Here is a 21815-nt window from a genome sequence, read left to right on the forward strand (position 1 = left end):
ATACTTAAATAAAAGTTATTGTAATTTATAATGGCAATAGCTTAAACTTTTGTAAATAACTTTTGTGAAGATTATGTTCAGTGTATTTTATTGTGACGAAAATCCAAGAACAGAAGTGAAATATTAAAAAACAATTGTGACATTTGTAATAAAGCTTGAAACATTGAGAGAACATATTTGAACCAGTTGTTGTTGAATGGTTGCACAGATTGATGCTGTGGTGGCGCTGAGTGATGTTTTGGTGGCGACGAGTGATGCGGTGGTAGCGCATAGTGATGTTGTGGTGCCCCTGAGTGATGTTGTGGTGCCCCTGAGTGATGTTGTGGTGCCCCTGAGTGATGCTGTGGTGCTGCTGAGTGATGCTGTGGTGATGCGATAGAGTGAGTGCGGTAGATAGAGTGAGGGCGATAGATAGAGTGAGGGCGATAGATAGAGTGAGGGCGATAGATAGATAGAGTGAGGGCGATAGATAGATAGAGTGAGGGCGATAGATAGAGTGAGGGCGATAGATAGAGTGAGGGCGATAGATAGAGTGAGGGCGATAGATAGAGTGAAGGTGATAGAGTGAGGGTGATGGAGTGAGGGCGATGGAGTGAAGGCGATGGAGTGAAGGCGATGGAGTGAGGGCGATGGAGTGTGGGTGATGGAGTGAGGGCGAAAGATAGAGTGAGGGTGATAGATAAAGTGAGGGCGATAGATAGAGTGAGGGCGATAGATAGAGTGAGGGCGATAGATAGAGTGAAGGCGATAGATAGATAGATAGATAGATAGATAGATAGATAGATATATAGATAGATATATAGATAGATAGATAGATAGATAGATAGATAGATAGATAGATAGAGGTGTAGAGAGAGATGTAGAGAGAGAGGGGTGTAGAGAGAGGGGGGTGTAGAGAGAGGGGGGTGTAGAGTGAGGGGGGTGTAGAGAGAGGTGGGTGTAGAGAGAGGGGGGTGTAGAGCGAGGGGCTTGTATAGAGAGGGGGTGTAGAGAGAGAGGGGGGTGTAGAGAGAGAGGGGGGTGTAGAGAGAGAGGGGGATAAAGAGAGGGGGTGTAGAGAGAGTGGGGTGTAGAGAGAGTGGGGTGTAGAGAGAGGGGGGTGTAGAGAGAAAGGGGTGTAGAGAGAGAGTGGGCTAGAGAGCGAGGGGGTGTAGAGAGAGAGGGGTGTAGAGAGAGTGGGGTAAAGAGCAAGGGGGTGTGGAGAGCAAGGGGGTGTAGAGAGCAAGAGGGGTGTAGAGAGCAAGAGGGGTGTAGAGAGCAAGGGGGGTGTAGAGAGCAAGGGGGGTGTAGAGAGCAAGGGGGGTGTAGAGAGCAAGGGGGTGTAGAGAGCAAGGGGGTGTAGAGAGCAAGGGGGTGTAGAGAGCAAGGGGGGTGTAGAGAGAGAGGGGGTGTAGAGAGAGAGTGGGTGTAGAGAGAGAGGGGGTGTAGAGAGAAAGGGGGTGTAGAGAGAGAGGGGGAGTAGAGAGGGAGGGGGTGTAGAGAGAGGGGGTATAGAGAGATGGGTGTAGAGAGACAGGTGTAAAAGAGTGTAGAGACAGAGGGGTGTAGAGAGATGGGTGTAGAGAGACAGGTGAAGAGAGAGTTGTAGAGAGATGGAAGAGACTAGTGTAGAGAGAGGGGTGTAGAGAGAGGGGTGTAGAGAGAGGGGTGTAGAGAGAGGGGTGTAGAGAGAGATGGGTGTAGAGAGAGAGGGGTGTAGAGAGAGAGAGGGGTATAGAGAGAGAGGGGTGTAGAGAGAGGGGAGTAGAGAGAGGGGTGTAGATAGGGGGTGTAGAGAGGGGTGTAGAGAGGGGGTGTTGAGAGACAGGTGTAGAGAGACAGGTGTAGAGAGACGGGTGTAGAGAGACGGGTGTAGAGAGACGGGTGTAGAGAGATGGGTGTAGAGAGATGGGTGTAGAGAGAGGGGTGTAGAGAGAGGGGTGTAGAGAGTGGGGTGTAAAGAGAGGGGTGTAGAGAGAGGGGGTGTAGAGAGAGAGGGGTGTAGAGAGAGAGGGGTGTAGAGAGAGAGGGGTGTAGAGAGAGTGGGGTAAAGAGCAAGGGGGTGTGGAGAGCAAGGGGGTGTAGAGAGCAAGGGGGTGTAGAGAGCAAGGGGGGTGTAGAGAGCAATGGGGTGTAGAGAGCAATGGGGTGTAGAGAGCAATGGGGTATAGAGAGCAAGGGGGTGTAGAGAGAGAGGGGTGTAGAGAGAGAGGGGGTGTAGAGAGAAAGGGGGTGTAGAGAGAGAGGGGGAGTAGAGAGGGAGTGGGGTGTAGAGAGAGGGGGTGTAGAGAGATGGGTGTAGAGAGACAGGTGTAGAAGAGTGTAGAGACAGAGGGGTGTAGAGAGAGGGTTGTAGAGAGACGGGTGTAGAGAGACAGGTGAAGAGAGAGTTGTAGAGAGATGGGAGAGACTAGTGTAGAGAGAGGGGTGTAGAGAGAGGGGTGTAGAGAGAGGGGTGTAGAGAGAGAGGGGAGTAGAGAGAGGGGTGTAGAGAGAGAGGGGTGTAGAGAGAGAGGGGTGTAGAGAGAGAGGGGTGTAGAGAGAGAGGGGTGTAGAGAGAGAGGGGTATAGAGAGAGAGGGGTGTAGAGAGAGGGGTGTAGAGAGAGGGGAGTAGAGAGAGAGGTGTAGATAGGGGGTGTAGAGAGGGGTGTAGAGAGGGGTGTAGAGAGGGGGTGTAGAGAGATGGGTGTAGAGAGATGGGTGTAGAGAGATGGGTGTAGAGAGACGGGTGTAGAGGGGTGTAGAGAGAGAGGGGTGTAGAGAGAGGGTTGTAGAGAGAGGGGTGTAGAGAGAGGGGTAGAGAGAGAGGTGTAGAGAGGGGGTGTAGAGAGACAGGTGTAGAGAGACAGGTGTAGAGAGACGGGTGTAGAGAGACCGGTGTAGAGAGACTGTGTAGAGAGACAGGTGTAGAGAGACGGGTGTAGAGAGACAGGTGTAGAGAGATGGGTGTAGAGAGACGGGTGAAGAGAGAGTTGTAGAGAGATGGGAGAGACTGGTGTAGAGAGAGGGGTGTAGAGAGAGGGGTGTACAAAGAGGGGTGTAGAGTGAGGGGTGTAGAGAGAGGGGGGTGTAGAGAGGGGGGTAGAGAGGGGGTGTGTAGAGAGAGGGGGTGTAGAGACAGGGGGATGTAGAAAGAGGGGTAGAGAGAGAGGGGTAGAGAGAGAGGGCTGTAGAGAGAGAGAGGGGTGTAGGGAGAGGGGTGCAGAGAGAGGGGTGTAGAGAGAGGGGTGTAGCGAGCAAGAGGGGTGTAGAGAGCGAGGGGGGTGTAGAGAGAGTGGGCTAGAGAGCAAGGGGGTGTAGAGCGAGGGGGTGTGGAGAGAGAGGGGGGTGGAGAGATAGAGGGGGTGGGGAGAGAGAGAGTGGTGTAGAGAGAGGAGTGTAGAGAGAGGGGCGTAGAGAGAGGGGGTGTAGAGAGAGGGGGTGTAGAGAGAGGGGGTGTAGAGAGAGGGGGTATAGAGAGAGGGGGTGTAGAGAGAGGGGTGTGGGGAGAGAGGGGTGTGGAGAGAGAGGGGTGTGGAGAGAGAGGGGTGTGGAGGGAGAGAGAGTGGTGTGGAGAGAGGGGGGTGTAGAGAGCAAGGGGGTGTAGAGAGCAAGGGGGGTGTAGAGAGAGAGGGGTGTAGAGAGAGAGGGGTGTAGAGAGGGGGTGTCGAGAGGAGGTGTAGAGAGAGAGGGGTGTAGAGAGAGAGGGAGTGTAGAGTGGGGGTGTAGAGAGAGAGAGGGGTGTAGAGAGAGGGGTGTAGAGAGCGAGAGGGGTGTAGAGAGAGAGGAGTGTAGAGAGGGGTGTGTGGAGAAGGGTGTAGAGAGGGGGTAGAGAGAGGGGGTGTAGAGAGAGAGGGGTGTAGAGAGTGAGAGGGGTGTAGAGAGCGAGAGGGGTGTCGAGAGCGAGGGGGGTGTAGAGAGAGTGGGCCAGAGAGCGAGGGGGTGTAGAGCGAGGCGGGTGTAGAGAGAGAGGGGGTGTAGAGAGAGAGGGGGTGTAGAGAGAGAGGGGGTGTAGAGAGAGAGGGGTGTAGAGAGAGGGAGTGTAGAGAGAGGGGGTGTAGAGCAGAGGGGGTGTAGAGAGAGGGGGTGTAGAGAGGGGATGTAGAGAGAGAGGGGTATGGGGAGAGAGGGGTGTAGAGACAAAGGGGTGTAGAGAGAGAGGGGTGTGGAGAGAGAGGGGTGTGGAAATAGAGTGGTGTGGAGAGAGTGGGGTGTAGAGAGCAAGGGGGTGTGGAGAGCGAGGGGGGTGTAGAGAGAGAGGGGTGTAGAGAGGGGGTGTAGAGAAAGAGGTGTAGAGAGAGAGGGGGTGTAGAGTGGGGGTGTAGAGAGAGAGGGGTGTAGAGAGAGGGGTGTAGAGAGGGGGGTAGAGAGAGGGGGTGTAGAGAGAGAGGGGTGTAGAGAGAGAGGGTTGTAGAGAGAGAAGGGTGTAGAGAGAGAGGGGGTGTAGAGAGAGGGGAGTAGAGAGAGGAGTGTAGAAAGAGTTAAGGAGGTCCTTTATCTAAGATGACTTATTCATTACACGTCCTTAATTTACCAAGAAAATTCGAGGATATGTCTTCACATTACCATACACTGAAAACATCTTAAAGTATGTGCTTGCAACAAAGTGTAAACAGATCAGTGGCCTGTTAGCTCACACTACAGATTTTACGTTTATTCCGGATCAAAAGCAGCTGGGGTGTTGTGTGTAAACAACAAGCTCTTGGCATTGCGCGGAGGGGGGCGGGGGAGCGGATTTCTTTGAAGTGTGAGAATTCCTTTGAAGTGTGAGTGTAACAACAAGCTCTCGGCATTGCCTGGAGCGGGGCGGGTGAGCTCGGGAGGGTGTTTCTCGTCGCTGGACGTGGCTAGTACAACTTTCCCTCCATTGGAAGCCAGACAGAAATCATCAACTTTGCTCATGTTTGATCCGGCTGTCAACGATAAAAAATCATGTGTGTTTAAGACACCAACAAAAAGAGAGATCCACAGCAGGCTGAACCCTTGCGGAAGCTTCCGGGCCATCAAAAGGAGAGTCCCCTAGTCACCAGGCAACCGAGAAGTCTCGTTGCGCAGCGCTAAAAGCGCAATATTCTGTATTAAAGTGGGTAAATTCGACGGCCATTTTGGAGTAAAATGTATCATCTCGTTAAACTGCTATATTGAGCCCACGGCTGCAGTACAGACGTGCGCAAAGAGCTCACCTTTTACTTATTACCAACTGTGAGGGTTGTGGGTAAAACCTTAGGAAACGCTTCAACTGACATATCACTAGTGAGATCGGAATAAGGACAGAATACAATAATTAGAGTTGAAAAGCAAGCGGTATTGAATCATTAGTAAACTCATTGGCAAGTAAGTAAAATTGTAAGCCGACACCACACAACATAAAATGTGTAATGACAATACATTGGCAAACATAAATTTAATGAAAATACAAAAAGAATTTAAACCATTTAAGCTTATCATCAATAGAACGTATTAACATTCCAAGATGGCCACTGCCATACCTCACAGTGATTGGTCTAGTGTTTCAGAACGTGCACCTGGGCAGCTGGTTGTTAGTTACCAAAGTGAGTGACATTGAGAAAAGACTCCCACGCCACTTTTGTACAGAAGGCTCTTTCACTGCACAGGTTGGTAGAACTAAGTTTATGTTGCGGAGTTCGGAGTTTGCAACAGTGTCCTACAAGACCTATAGTGACTTGTTAAGTAAGTTGGCCCCTTAGAAACCTTTAGAATGTGCTGATGTTTTTCGCCTAGTTCTATCATATTTAAAAAAGGTGAAGAAGTTCTCAAATTGGTACAAAGTATGTACATATCAATAATACTGGGTTCGCGCGTGCATCTGTCTGTTTTAAGTTTAGAGGTCGTGACTTAGAAAAAGGTGTACTCCAAAAGTTTAACGGTGTTTTCCTTCTTATGTTGGTATTTATTGTCTTTGACGGCTCTCAATGTTGTGAACATCAGCAGAGTTATCTGCGTTATCAAGCTGCGAAATGGCGCGCACGCGCTTAATTAACAAAGACTTTAAACAAGGAGGAAAGAAAGGGTTAATCAACTGCACATGCCGCCGCTGCTGGAGTAAACAGAGGCAGTCAGGGGGGAGTGTAGGTGCTGGAGGGGGGATTCGCAATGCAAGATCTCTGATGTGAGAAACCCTCAGCTGTGTGTGTGTGCTTGGAGGGTGGGGGTGGGCTCCGAGCACGAGGAGGGAGGGGGAAGCCACAAACAGGCAGACTGAAGGGATTATCAATGCCTTTGTGAACCCGAGCAAAGGGAAATAAAAAGAGTGTGCAGGCACAAACATTTATGACAAGTAAGTATGCCGCAGAGCACGTTGATGCGAGGCACAGACTGGGGGGAGAGGGAGACGGGGGGTCGGGGGAGCGAGCGAGTGAGAGGGAAGGAGCATGGTGGTGTGCGAGGCGGATGGGGGTGGGGGTGGGGGAGCAAGAGAGCGAGCGAGTGGGAGGGAACCAGCATATGGGGTGTGACGAGTAGGAGGGAAGGAGCATGGTGGTGTGCGAGGCGGATGGGGTGGAGGGGCGGGTGAGCAGGGGAGCGAGCGAGTGGGAGGGAACCAGCATATGGGGTGTGAGTGAGGCCAAGCTCGCGCTGGCGAAGCATCACTCTTCAATAGATCACATGCATTGGGAGGGATCCGCTTGGTCAAAGAGTTTGTTTCAACTACTATACTCTCGTCTATTTATCCCTGCGGGATAGAATAGTCGAGACCTAAAAAACACAAAACATATATCAAAATACGAAAATCTATCTAACTACCTTCCTCCTCTCTCCTTACAATAAGCTATGCCACCCACAATCTCTATTTGATAAATAAAATTTGTCTTACCTAACCGCAGCTCTTCCTTGCTTCCAATCTTCACCGCGACACTCTACTGACAGTAGAAGCAAATGCACAACCACGTACATTATCTGTAAAAGTTTTTTAAAAAGGACGATTTCACCTATTGACTAGAATAGAAAAAACATCGGAAAAATTGAAAACTATGTTAAACAAAATGTTAACGTACTCCTTTGCAAAAGTTTTTATTTTTGTAAAATAATATATAATTAAGCATGTCTATATTTATTTTTATGACAATTTTTTATTCACTGTTATATTTTTTTAAATAAATCTTATGAATAAATACTTTTTTGTGTCCTTTTTAATTATTTCCTTTAAAAAAAAGTATTAATAAATTCCTTTTTATTATTATCTTATATGCTGTCTTTTTTTATAGAATTATCTGAGTGCACATATAACCATTTTTACCTTATTTTAAATGTTTTATTAATTTATTGTATATCAACTCATATTTACAAATAATGTTTTAAAAATACTACACCCCCCTACACCAAATATCTGTTTTGTTACATCCCATGACAGATTAAATGTTAAACCTTCATAATGTTTTATTTAAATTCTTTGAAATGTTATTACATTATCATTATTATTATTAAATTAATGCACAAGTATTAAAATTAGAATTAAAAAATGAATAATACATCTAATATTCATTAATACCCAGATATTGAAATTAATACCTGGGTATTTGTGAGAAGTTGGCCTGATATATGATGTTTCCAATTCTGGAACCACCTTGTATCAGTCCAAACAACCCTTATGGTGTCTGGTTGTAAGTCAACCTTATTAGACAAGCTATCCTAGGGGTAGCATGGACTAAGCAGCCTAAAGGCTTAACTTAAGAGGTCGTGTTAAGCGAGCTGTTTTACCACATACAATCCTGTAATATCAAATGAAAGGACACCACACAAGTATATTATATAAAAATATATGTATTTATTACTAAAAACAATCCCCAGTATTCTTTATGAATAAAGGGGCACAAGCGTTAAATCAAAAGCACAGTATAACATATAAAGTTGCACAATTTTGGATGAGGCCAAGGGGCCACTCAAACCATATACTAAAAAAATGGTATAAGAGAGACCATTTGATCAGTGGTTAGGCCTAGGGCCTAGGGAATCGCTGGGAGCAGTCAGGACAAGCAATACTGAAGTCGGGAAAAGCCAGCGGGATTCGGGTGCAGTGCAGAAAGTGCACGCATGCATCAAAGTTAACCAATGGTGCGTAAAAGTTACAAAGTTATAGTTTAAGGACACTTCCGCTGAACCTAGAGGAACAAAACTTAAGACACAGACCCTAGAGGTGTGTACCAGTGTGGGAACACCGGCGTTGCAATGTTACCTCACCCACAGGAAGTGGGTGCACAGGGTCGAAGTTGAGTCGGGTTTCGTCACGCAGGCTCTTGGTGCTTGGAGCTGAAAGGGCTGCAGGCGAGGTGAAGGAGAAGTGTCCGGTGGAGTCCAAGGGTGGACTCGAGTCGAAAAGTACCTGAAAGCAGAGGGGACAGAGTCTGGGTCACTCAGCAGTGACCAGGGTGGAACCAGGACGGAACCAGGCAATGTCGGGCGCAATCAGGTGGTTGTTGAGGAGCTTCTCTCCGCTGTCACGTGGGCTCGGGGGCATCTACGAAGTCCAGGAGCAGGTCACAATCTGTCCCACACAGGCTCTCGCCGTCGGCACTGTCGGCTTCAAGATTGGAGCAAACAACACTTGGCAAAAGCAATCCACGCGGAACTGGAAGATTGCTTCTCACTCGGACCAGGAGGGTCAGAGTGGGGGCTCCTTTTCAGGGGAGCTGGTGCAAATCTGGAGCAACCAGAATCACAAGTCGAATTTCAAGTTTCATCGGCACAGGGGCCACAAGCCAGCTGGCAAGGGACTGGCCAACGCATTGAGCCAAAAGAAGCAGAAGGGCCCCACGCAGCACTCGTCAAGTGTGGGGGGCTGAACTTCGGTGCAAGAGTGGCTCAGGGTTGGGGCTTCTTAAACCCCGTTGTACAGCTTCAAGGGTCACTCGTGGGCTGCACGGTCAGCGTCTCATGGTCTTTTCAAGATGGCGTGCCCCACGCTTCCGGTCGCCTCCACGGGTCTCAGCTCTGCAGGGACTGTGGATCGGGCTGTTAGAAGGCAGGCAAGCTTAATCTCGTCGATCTCTGTCGCTCGAGTTCTGGCGGGAACTGCAACAAAGCAGACATCAAGGTGCTGGATGGTGCCTGTTTGCACAGGGTGGTCACTCCTTGACCACAAGGGAGATTCTTCAGTCTTCTACGTCGAGTAGGATGTCGAAGGGTCCAGAGTTTCGTTTCTTATGTTTCATCAGGATAGTCTAAAGTGCCTTGGCACTGCTCCCACTCTTATACCAATCTAGGGGGCTGGATTACCTGCTAGGTCCCCTCCAATGGGTGGGACCCAGGAAGTGGGTGGATACACCCCCTTCCTTTGATCCAGGCCGCGCTGGCACGAGGGCTGGAGTGCCCCAGAACCGGTTTGGCCGGATTTTGCAAGGGGCAGCCTTGTGCTCCCCAGGCAGTGTCTGGTTTCTTTCAACCTCCCTGCTACAATCCACAATCTCCTGTCTGGGGGGTTGTAACACCGCCCTGCGACAGGAAACCCTTTGTCCAGGCCCCTTGGGCTGAGTTTCAGTCAGCTTCAGGGGGTCAGACTTGTGTCTGTGGCAGAAGCATCCATTTTGTGGATCTGAGGCCCTTTTAGAAATTAACCGCATTTAAGTAAAGTAACATGTCTTACCCCTCTAGAGGGGTGGAATGCTATCCCCGTCGCCAGAACTGGCGAGGTGATAGTATTCCAAATCGTATGACACCTTACACGACATGTTTTGATAAAGCCAAACCAAAGTTGCTATATAACCGCGAGGATTATAATGCACTTAAGAGTATATGGTATGGCATTATCCTGAAACAGCTTAGGGATTTGTTCCCGACGGCTGCAGACAGGCTCAGCTCATGCTAGAGCTCCATCTCACATTAAACCACGCACTCTGCCTCCAGGATTGATAAGGCCTTCCATAGGAGTGACTCACAGGTTTATATGTGTCCAGATATGGGTCTAGATATAGGTATACTATATCTAAGCAAGAGGTGATTACACCACCTTGCCCCAGCTGAGTGATCAGCCAGTTGTGTCAATTTAAGAACCAGCCAGGGGTGGCAAAAGAAATGCTGCAGCCCCTGGTAGGCCTTGGTGGCACCTATGCCCTGAGCACCTACAGTGCATGGTACAGGGGCTGACAAGGAGTCCATTTCCAATTGTGGTATGTACCTATAGCACATGTATCAATAATTTAGAGAGAGAACAGCAGGCTGGGGGTCTGATTAGCAGGCCCACAGCCTCAGTAGTCTAAAACCAGTGAAGCAAAATGCAAAAATTTGGGGTGACCATAGGATAGCAGACCCTACTCTCCTACACACCCCCCCCCCCCCAAACGCAGGGACATTAAACTAACCTTGACCAGATAAGTCTTCATGTTCTAAGTGGAAGTACCTGGAGACACCATCTGCATTACCATGGTCAGTCCCTGGGCTGTGCTCCACTGTAAAGTCCATCCCCTGTAGGGAAATGGACCACCTGAGCAGTTTGGGATTTTCACCCTTCATCTGATTGAGCCACAAGAGGGGCTTATGGTCTGTCTGAACTAGGAAGTGAGTTCTAAACAAGTAGGACCTCAACTTCTTCAGGGCCCAAACCACAGCAAAGGCCTCCCTCTCAATGGCTGACCAACATTTCTCCCTGGGGGTCAGCCTTCTGCTAATAAAAGCAATGGGCTGGTCTTGACCATCTTGATTAAGTTGTGAGAGCACAGCTCCCACCCCCAACTCAGAAGCTTCTGTCTGTACAATGAACTGTTTGGAGTAGTCAGGACTCTTCAGGATAGGTGCAGAGCACATGGCCTTCTTCAGGTCATCAAATGCCTTCTGACAGCTAACTGTCCACTGAACCTTTTTTGGCATCTTCTTGGATGTCAAGTCATTTAATGGTGTCACAATGGACCCATAGTTTTTCACAAACTTTCTGTAATACCCAGTCAGGCCCAAGAAGGCTCTGACTTGTGTCTGGGTAACTGGAGGAGCCCAGTCCTGTATGGTTTGGATTTTGCTCTCCAGTGGTTGAACCTGACCCCCACCTACTAGGTGGCCCAGGTACACAACCTTACTCTGCCCTATCTGGCACTTGGTAGCCTTGATAGTCAGGCCTGCCTTTTGCAGGGCCTCCAGAACCTTCTTCAGGTGGATCAGGTGATCCTCCCAGGTGGAGCTAAAGTCAGCAATATCATCTAGATATGCTGCACAAAAGTCATCCAACCCAGCAAGGGCTTGATTCACCAACCTTTGGAAGGTGGCAGGTGCATTCTTCAAACCAAAGGGCATCACCACAAACTGATAATGTCCACTGGGGGTAGAGAATGCTGTCTTGGCTTTTGACTCCTCAGCTAGTCTGATTTGCCAGTAGCCAGCTGTCAAATCAAATGTGCTCAGAAACTTGTCAGAAGCCAATCTGTCAATGAGCTCATCTGCTCTTGGAATGGGATGTGCATCTGTCCTAGTGACAGCATTGAGACCTCTGTAGTCCACACAAAACCTCATTTCTCTCTTTCCATCTTGGGTATGAGGTTTTGGCACAAGGACTACTGGGCTGGCCCATGGGCTCTCTGATGGCTCAATCACTCCAAGCTCCAACATCTTTTGCACCTCAGCCTTGATACAATCCCTGACATGATCAGGTTGCCTGTAGATCTTATTCTTGACAGACAGACTGTCACCAGTGTCCACCTCATGGGTGCACCAGTTTGTCTGGCTGGGTGTGAGTGAAAACAAGTGTCTGTGGGCTTGCAAAACCTGTCTGCAGTCCATCTGTTGCTGGTCAGTGAGGCTGCCTGCCAAGGCTACTCCATCAACTGAACCATCATCAGGGTTCTGGGAAAGCAGGTCTGGGAGAGGGTCACTCTCTTCCTCCTGTTCCCCATCTGTGGCCACGAGCAAGCTCATGTCCTCCCTGTCCACAAATGCTTTCAAACGATTCACATGGAGCACCCTGTGGGGGCTCCTAGGGGTTCCAAAGTCAACCAGGTAGGTGACTTCTCCCTTTTTCTCAATGATAGGGTAGGGTCCAGTCCATTTGTCCTGGAGTGCTGCTGGGGCCACTGGCTCCAACACCCACACCTTCTGCCCTGGCTGGAACTCAACCAGAACAGCCTTTTGGTCATGCCAAGCTTTCTGTAATTCTTGGCTGGCCTCCAGGTTTTTGGATGCTCTTTCCATATACTCAGCCATCCTGGAGCGGAGACCAAGTACATAGTCCACTACATCTAGCTTAGGCTTTTTGAGAGGTAACTCCCATCCTTCCTTCACCAAACATAGTGGACCCCTCACAGGGTGGCCAAACAAAAGTTCAAAAGGGCTGTAGCCAACCCCCTTCTGTGGGACCTCTCTGTAAGCAAAGAGCAAGCAGGGTAAAAGAATGTCCCATTTCCGCCTAAGCTTCTCTGGTAATCCTTTTATCATTCCCTTGAGGGTCTTGTTGAATCTCTCCACAAGCCCATTGCACTGTGGGTGATAGGGTGTGGTAAACCTGTACTCCACACTCCTTCCACATTGCTTTCAAAAAGCTAGACATGAAGTTAGTACCTCTGTCTGATAATACCTCATTTGGAAGCCCACTCTTGAGAAAACTGCAATTAGGGCTTTTGCCACCACAGGGGCTGTGGTGGTCCTCAGGGGAATAGCTTCTGGATACCTGGTGGCATGATTCACTACCACCAGTATAAATCTGTTCCCAGATGCTGTTTGAGGATCCATGGGACCCACAATATCTATTCCAACTCTTTCAAAGGGTACCCCCACCACAGGTAGTGGTATGAGGGGGGCCTTTGTTGTGCCACCTGACTTACCACTGGCTTGGCAAGTGACACAGGAGCGACAAAACTCCTTGATATTTTCTGACATGTGAGGCCAGTGAAAGTGTGAAACAAGCCTGTCCCACGTTTTGTTCTGGCCTAAGTGTCCTGCAAGGGGAATATCATGGGCCACGGTAAGAAGGAAGCCCCTAAACTTCAGAGGTATGACCAACCTCCTGGTTGTACCAGGCTTGGGGTCTCTAGCCTCTGAGTAAAGGAGTCCATCATCCCAATACACAGTATGGGTACCTTGGGCATCCCCAGCAGCCTCAGCAGCAGCCTGCTGTCTCAGGGGCTCAAGTGAAGGGCAATCTAATTGAGCCTGCCTCAGGTCTGCCCTTGAGGGTCCCCCTGTCCCCAGAAACTCAACCTGGTCAGGTTCAAGTTCCTCAGAGACAGTCTCCTCTTGGACTGCAGAATCAGTTTCCTGTGAAACCTGATCCTCAACCTGGGGCAAGGTGGAAGGCTCAGCCTTTCCTCTCTTGCTCCTTCTCTTGGGTTGTGGTTGGTCTATTGTTTCAAGATCCACCACTGGTTCAGGAAGGCACTTCTTAGCCTGAGACCTTGTCACTGCAAGGACATGAGCTGAAATCCCTAGCATTTCTGCATGAGTCCTGTACTCCACTTCTGACCAAAGTGAGCTTTCAAGATCATTGCCTAACAGACAGTCTACTGGGAGGTCTGCACTCACAACAACTTTCTTTAGGCCATCTACCCCTCCCCAGGAGAAGTTTACAACTGCCACACTATGGGAAGTAGTGGAGTTGCTGGCATTGGTCACTAGGTTGTGGAAAATGAAATTTTGCCTGACCATGATAATACATCCCCTGACTTAAGATATCAGTTAGTACCAGACGTGCTGGTCGCCTTGACACTAAAGATCTCTCTACTAGACTGAAAGTCAGCTCTCCTCCCAGTTACACGTCAATTGCACGTCATGCTCAAATTGCATGCACAAGGAGGGCAAAGTTCCAGCCTGCCATGTAACCCCTCCTCTATGTAGCCACCCACCTATCACCCACCTGTGACTCATCAAGTGTACACCCTCATGCACGCCCACATGCTCTTATCTCTTTCTTTCATGCTCTGCCTGGAGCGCTCCTCCCTATGTACAAGGAAAAATGTATATATGTGTTGTTCTCTGTAAATAAAGTTAGAAGACCCTTCCTGAATCTTAGAGGTGATGGAACAGATTCTCCCTTAACTCGAGTTATTGGAATAAAGCCCTTTTAACTTGGACACCACGGACTCTCTGCCTCTCATTTGATACATGCTAATTGTTAATGCCTAGAAATTATGCCAGGGTAATATTTTATTTACCACATTAATTTGGCGCCCTTACAGGGACCTATCCCTTCCCCACGCGCCGGAGTTGTAGGTCCAGCTTTGCCCCCTTCTACAGCCGTGACGGACTTTAAAGTGTACACGCCATCGGGATTTCCCGCTACTCCCTCAGGCCCAGGAGGAGGACGGACTGTGACCAGGCATCCATACGAGGCGGTGAGGATTGCGGATCGTCTCAACCAGAGCCCGACTTGTGAGAGAGCAAGGTCCGAGGTTTCCAGAGGTCCACCCGTTCCGAGGCGCATGCGTAGACGTAGACGTAGATGCGTAGAAGTCCGAGGCTTTCAAGTTTCAAGTTTTGCTTCCCGGTGAGTACCACTGTGGGGAATGCATAAAGTTTCAAGACGGGTTAATTTTATATGAACACGGTCAAGACGGGTCCACGGTAAAACGTGGGCACGGTAAAGACGGGTTCACGTTATTCGTGAAAACGGTAAAGACGGGTTCGTTCACACAAGCACGGTCAAGACGGGTCCATGGTAAACGAGGGCACGGTAAAGACGTGTCTCATTTTTGAGACCGGTATGGTTGTACTGTATTCCAGTGCATATAGTTTTTCAAGTACATGTTTAGTTCTCTGTATTGGTTTAGATCATGTTTGTTTTAATGTTATGATGTTTTAGTGTGAATGATTGTTGATTGTTTCAGTCTATTTTTGTGTATTGTATTTCCATTGTGTTGGTTTCAACATGCCACTGTTTTCAAAATTGCGTCAGATAGGGACCAGAAAAGGTATACTAGAAGAGTCAGTTAACATCCCGCCTAGAGACACACCTGGTCATTATATGTATAATAAGCATGGATTAGACGCCATCTTGTTTTTAGATTTATGGGTAGACTATACAAAGGACCTGGAGGAAAAGTATAGATGGCCTATCTCAGGAACTTGGGATTCAGAATGCATTATGAGAGTAGAGGAAGCGCTATGGAAAAAGAAATCAAGACCCTCTCAGAAAGATGCCATTGAATTGTGGCGCAAAGAGTCACACAGGAGAACAGAGAAAGAATTCAATAAAGCAGAGAGAACTAAACAAGCAGAGGAAAAAGCCAAAGAAAAAGAACTACGGGAGGAGGGGGAACGGGTCAAAAGAGAACAGATTGATAGAGAAAGAAACGCCGTCGTTACTGGTATTTATCCTGTCCTGGCTGAAGAACTAGCTAGAGTGACCACCTCAGAGAGACCCAGTAGGTCGCGAACGCCACCACCTGTACCATATAGAGAACGTAGAGTAAAGCCGACAGCATCAGAGGCGTTCATTTCCTCGTATCTAGATGATTCCCTTCCGGACTACGTTAATGCAGGTTTCCCTCCACCCCCACCAGCAGATCAGCTCCAGCAACTTCAGCAGCAGCTAGTAAAAGATGACGTAGGTCCCGGGGCAGTGGGAGGGGTGCCTACTGTAGATGTAGCCATTCCATTTTGTGTATATGATCCAGAACCAGGAAAAGGTTCAATGGTCGTGATTTCACGTAGGCTAAGACAAGCCGTTGCAGATCTAGAGACATTACCAGACATGAAAGAACACCTAGATAAAATGTACCGTTTCATTAGAACGGGGGAGGGACCAGATAGTATAGCACAAGCCATGGCACAAAGAAAGGTAGGGGTTAAGAACCATATCCTATGTTTTATTATTAACTGCCTGATCAGGGAACAAGACGAAGGAGACGGAGATGTAAAACAAGGTTTGATAGAATGGAGCGAGCACATAGATGCCGGTAGACATGATAAACAGGGACAGATAGATGCCATGTACAAGAAAATACGAAAGGAAATAATAGAAAGACACAGAAAAGAGTCTGACGAGAAGGGCGAGTCATCAGCGGAAGAGGTAGAGGATCATCAGGATCCGAAAGGCAAGATTAATTATGTAGGAAAGGCGCGACAGTTTGACAGACCCAAATGTCTTGACTACCGTAAACAAGGGCCAGCTATAAAAGAAAGGTATTCCCTCGAAAATCTGTTCCAAGCTACTGAACAAGCCCTGAAAAAGCAGATAGGGAGTGAGAGACCTCCCACCTCACACGAAATTGAATTGGCCCGGTCAGCCACCCAGTGGGTGTCTAATTCTAATATATATAGCAGTGATATAGTGGCTCAGACTTTCTTAAGCCTTCCACCGAACGAACAGCGTTTGGCTGGTATTTACATGGTCCAACACTTGATAACGTTGTATGAGAGTCAATATTCGGATCCTGGTCACTTGCATAAATTACTAGACGACATTTTACTAGACAGATGGACAGGTTTAGGTACCAAATTAATTAATGTTATTCTGGATCAACGACATAAGTACATAAATTCTCTGACCACATGTATGCCTCCAACCTCACACCACGGCAGAAATAACTTACACGTAGACAGACAGAACCCCCTACGAGAGGTACATCCCGTCAAAGATGCGGACAATGTGTTGCAACGGGTGTATGTTTACACCCCCTTAACAAAAATAGAAATACTAGAAATGAAAAAGATGCTGCCCTGCCATGATAAAGACCCGGGGGGGTTTCACCGAGAATTAAAAGACATCCTCCGCATAGGAGATTATACGTACGATGACATTCTGAAGTTACTGAAAGTACTGTTGCCTGCTGGTATTTATGAAAAGCTTAAGGAAAAAGACTGGGAGGTAGGCGAGAAAAAGTTAAGCTGGGATGCACTGGAAACGGAAGAAAAAGGTAGGCTCCCAGGGGTTGGTCTTGGGGAAAAAGCTAGAGAACTGCCTGAACTCCTGATACAAGTTTTACCGAGATTATTGATTACGGAAAAGGAAGACTGGGATGCTATTTCAGCCTGTAAACAAAAGCAAGAAGAGGACACAAGTGATTTCTATTCTAGATTTGAGAGATGCTTTACTATTAATAGTGGCCTTAAGCCAGGTAGCGAGTTATTTCCACACCTTTTTGTGAACAAATTAGTAGAGAACTCCTTACCCCAGATCAAGAATAGAATACTGAAGGTTGAGAGTACTTGGCAAGCAAACAGCCCTTCACAAATGTTACAGATGCTACAATATCATCAGAACAGGATTAGAGAAGAGCAGGATCAGGAAAAGAAACGCATGAAAGAGACAAAAATGAAGGTGCTGGTTGCCCAGACGGTACCAGCAAATAAGAACAGAAATAACATGACACATGTTAAGGGGAACTGTAATTATTGCAAACAACCAGGTCACTATGTAAATGAATGTACTGTCCTGAAACACAATATAGCTACAGGCAAGACAAAAGAATGACTGTACACTCCTAGACAGAATAGCACGCAACAGAACACACAGCAGACAGTAACGACTTTTCCACCTCCACCACCGCCTGTTCATGCCACACCACAAATGTATCAGTACACACAGTCAGACTATCCAGAATATCAACAGTTCTCATGAAACAGCCTTGAGAGGGAAGTAGGCTTGCCCCTTATTGAGGTTCCTGTAGATCAAGAGGGTCCGTATGTACATAGTCGTGTATTAGGACAAGACCGAAAATTTCTGATTGACACAGGGGCGAGCAGGACTACCATCAGTCATGACGAGGTTCCAGGGGCACCTCTCTCAGGCTCACAGAATGTTTCCCTGGGATTTTCAGGAAAGCCTATTGTTAATGAAGTATTGAAACCAGTTTCCCTCGGGGTTGGTCCACTGTCACGAACTACAGACTTGCTACTTACTAAATCATGTCCAGAAAACTTACTTGGTATGAAGACATTAAAAGACCTAGGAGCAGTTATCTGCTGCTCTCCAGAAGGAGTACGCATGTTCTTACGTGATTTTAAGGGACATTATGTGCTGACTGATTTTGACCACAGACTCCAGAACGTGCCACATCACCTATAGGCACAAGGACCAACTGACGTAGGGTACATGAATATAACACCACACCATGTCACACTCAAAGCAGGGGTAGTACTTCCACGTATTAGACAATACAAGTTACCACCTGACGCCGAAACAGCCTTATTGAAATTAGTTGACGAACTTATTGCACGAGGAGTAGTGGTAGAGACTGACTCAAATGTATGTAACTCGCCTGTCATCCCTATCCTTAAACGATCTGACCCTAGTGTACTGCCAGTGTACCGACTAATTATTGACCTACGAGAATTGAACAAATGTGTAGTACCACAATATCCAGTGGTGCCAGACATTTCTTCATTACTGACTGCTATTGATTCTGAGGCTACTTTCTTTACTGTTATCGACTTGAAGAACGCTTTCTTTAGTGTTCCCATCCATCCCGACAGCCAGTACCTGTTCGGATTTTCATTAAAAGGTCGTAGCTTTGTATTTACAAGAGCTCCACAAGGCTTTACAGAAAGCCCTAGTATTTACAGTCAGGCACTGAAAAGACAACTAGACAGTGTTCACATGCCTGCCAACACTGCGCTACTCCAGTACGTAGATGACATCCTAATTACAGCACGATCAGAACCAGAATGCGAAAATGCATCACTAACAGTTTTACATTTTCTGGCTGACAAAGGGCACAAGGTGTCCCCTTCCAAGTTGCAATTCTGTGAAAAGCAAGTGGTGTACCTTGGACACTTACTTTCCAAGGAGGGTAGACAACTAACACGAGAACGCATACAGCTCATTTCTAACCTTTCACAGCCCAAGAAACAGAAAGAAGTACGTGCATTTATTGGCCTCACTTCATACTGTAGGCAATGGATTCCCCAGTATGCCTATCTAGCCAAACCACTCATACAGTTAACTACACAGGAGGCAGCCGCCACTCCGACTGTCCTCCCTTGGACACAAGAACATACCTTGGCATTTGAGGAATTAAAAAGAGCATTATGTCAAGCGCCAGTTTTAGCGACTCCATGTTACAGTAAACCTTTTATGCTTTTCATAACTGAACGAGATGGAACAGCGTTATCTGTCCTCACACAAGATCAAGCAGGAAAACACAAGCCTTGCGCTTATTTTTCTAGTACACTAGATCCAGTGGCCCAGGCTCTGCCTGCGTGCCTGAAATCAGTTGCAGCAACAGCCCTAGCCATAAGACAAAGTGACTCGATAGTGTTGGGTCACCCTCTGACAGTACAGGTTCCACATGCAGTGGAGGTTCTCTTAAACAGGACACAGACACAACATTTGACTGTAGCAAGACTGACAGGATATGAACTGACATTATTTCAACCACACATAGAGATCAGACGTTGTAATATTCTGAATCCTGCAACACTATTGCCCTCAAGTACAGTAAATGCACCGCCACACGACTGTGTGGAAGTAATGAATATAGTGACGAAACCAAGACAAGACCTGACAGATATTACACTTCCAGACCCAGACTTAACGCTCTATGTAGATGGATCATGCATGAGAACGAGTGCAGGAGAATTAGTAGCAGCATATGCTGTGACCACTGCTACTAAAGTCATAGAGACACAGAAAATAGACACACTATCAGCACAAGCAGCAGAGCTCATCGCCCTGACACAAGCCTGCATAAGAGCTAAGCACTTGAAAGTAAACATTTATACTGACTCACAATATGCTTTTGGCGTTGTTCATGATTTCGGGGTCTTATGGAGGGAGAGAGGTTTCTTGACCTCCCATGGGACCAAGATCCAGCACGGCCAGCTCATTCAAGCCCTGTTGGAAGCAATACATTTACCTACAGCCATTTCTATCCTGAAGTGCAAAGCTCACACCAAAGTTACAGACACCATTTCCCAGGGTAATGACCTGGCAGACCGAACAGCTAAACTTACAGCCCAGACACCAACAGACACGACAAGGACAGAGGTACCATTACTGACAACATGTATGACAGTCAGGGATCCCACTCAAGATGTACTCGACATACAGACACATGCCACTGCAGATGAGATAAAGAAATGGACTGAACAAGGAGGGGTCCAGACTGAACAAGGTTGGATGACTAAGGGAAAAGGTACATGGTTTCTTCCAGATTCTATGGTACAAGTAATCATAAACACAGCACATAGTCCAGCACACTTGGGAGAAAAGGCAATGATAGACAGCTTACAGAATATCTGGTTTAACAAGCACATGCGTGCAGCAGCGAAACAGAAAGTACGAACATGTATGATCTGTTGCCAGTTCAATCCAGGTAAAGGCATTCCGGTGGAACAAGGCGGATTTCATCCTCCTGACCACCCTTTTGAGGTCCTCCAGATGGATTATATCCAAATGAACAGATGTAGAGGTTACAAGTATGTCTTGGTAGTTGTGTGTGCACTATCTAGATGGACAGAAGCATATCCAGTTCCAGATTATACTGCTGTGACAACAGCCAGGCAATTAGTGCGCGAGTACTTCCCCAGGTATGGATTGCCTCGGGTCGTATATTCCGATAACGGTCAGCCATTCTCCTCTGAATTAATGAAACAAGTGTCTCTTCTGTTAGGATACACTTGGAAATTCCATTGTGTAAGACACCCTGAAGCAGCAGGCCTTGTAGAAAGACATAGTCAGACAATCAAAACAAAACTTGCTAAGATATGTACAGAAAAAGGCGTGGATTGGATGGTAGCTTTACCGGTTGCCCTCTTTTACATGCGTATGGTAGCTCATTCCAGAACAGGCCTATCCCCGTATGAAGTAGTCTTCGGTAGACCGCCAAATATGTGGGGTACGCCTATGCCTAAAAGAATAACTGATGTCGACAGTAACATGCTGACAGATTACCTGGCTTCCTTGATGTCTGCACTACTTTCTTGTCGTTCACAGGTTGCTGCCGCCTTCCCTGACAACACCCAGGTCAAGGAACACGCCATTGTCCCTGGGGATTACATTTGTGTCCGGAATTTTGATCGTTCAAGCCCCCTCGAGCCTCGCTGGAAGACCCCGAAATTAGTGCTTCTTACAACAAGGACCGCGCTGAAGGTGGAGGGACGCAAAGGATGGATCCACGCTCAGCACTGTAAAAGACACTTTGGACAATCTGGTACTTTAGTAAAAGATACAGGCACTAAAGACATTAAAGACAATACAGACTTTGCGCCGCTTGCGCCGCCTGCGCCGCCTTTACTAGAAAAGACTCCACAGCAGGAGTATAAATCTAAGTTAAGATCTAGTAAGTCAGACGTAGTTTAATTGTCTAAGTCCACTCGGTGGTGAATCGGTTAGACTAGATTTCTGACATGTAGAAGATCACATACGAGAATAGTAAGAAAAAAACATGAAAGCAAAATACTGCAAGCTATTACGCAGTAGATGTATAGTTACTTTGATCATTCTTTTTATTCTGTGCATTGTTATAATCTGTGTCAGTTTATTACTACATGTTTTCTTTCCTATTTCCTCACATATACACTCTTCCAGTAACAGCACCATAGAGCATACATTTAGTGAACTGCCACCTCATGAATTGTCATATCGACTTGCATTGCGTAATAATACTTTTATTCGAATGTTACACCATTCTCATCAGACCAGCAATGCGACTGATTGCTGGGTATGTGGCCAACTGCCACCTTATCAAAAGGCGAAGGGAGTTCTGCCCTTCTATCCTCTGCCGTTCTCACACAATGGTTCATGTGGAGCATGGTTTGCCTTAATGACCTCAATAGATAGAAAGTACATAGCTTATCAAGGTGGCTGGATATATGGAAACCAGAATAAAGTAATGAATGAAGCATGTTTTCCAGACAAAGACGGATTTCCCCAAAGGAAGGGAACCGATCTAGAGAATGAAGAGTACGAGCAGGGAAATGCATCCGTTAATTTTATAATGTTAAATGTTCAGCCCAAGCAAAATACAGGTCCACCGTTTATTTC

Source organism: Lissotriton helveticus, chromosome 5_1 (genome assembly GCF_964261635.1).
Source record: "Lissotriton helveticus chromosome 5_1, aLisHel1.1, whole genome shotgun sequence".
In the NCBI taxonomy this organism is placed as follows: Eukaryota; Metazoa; Chordata; class Amphibia; order Caudata; family Salamandridae; genus Lissotriton; species Lissotriton helveticus.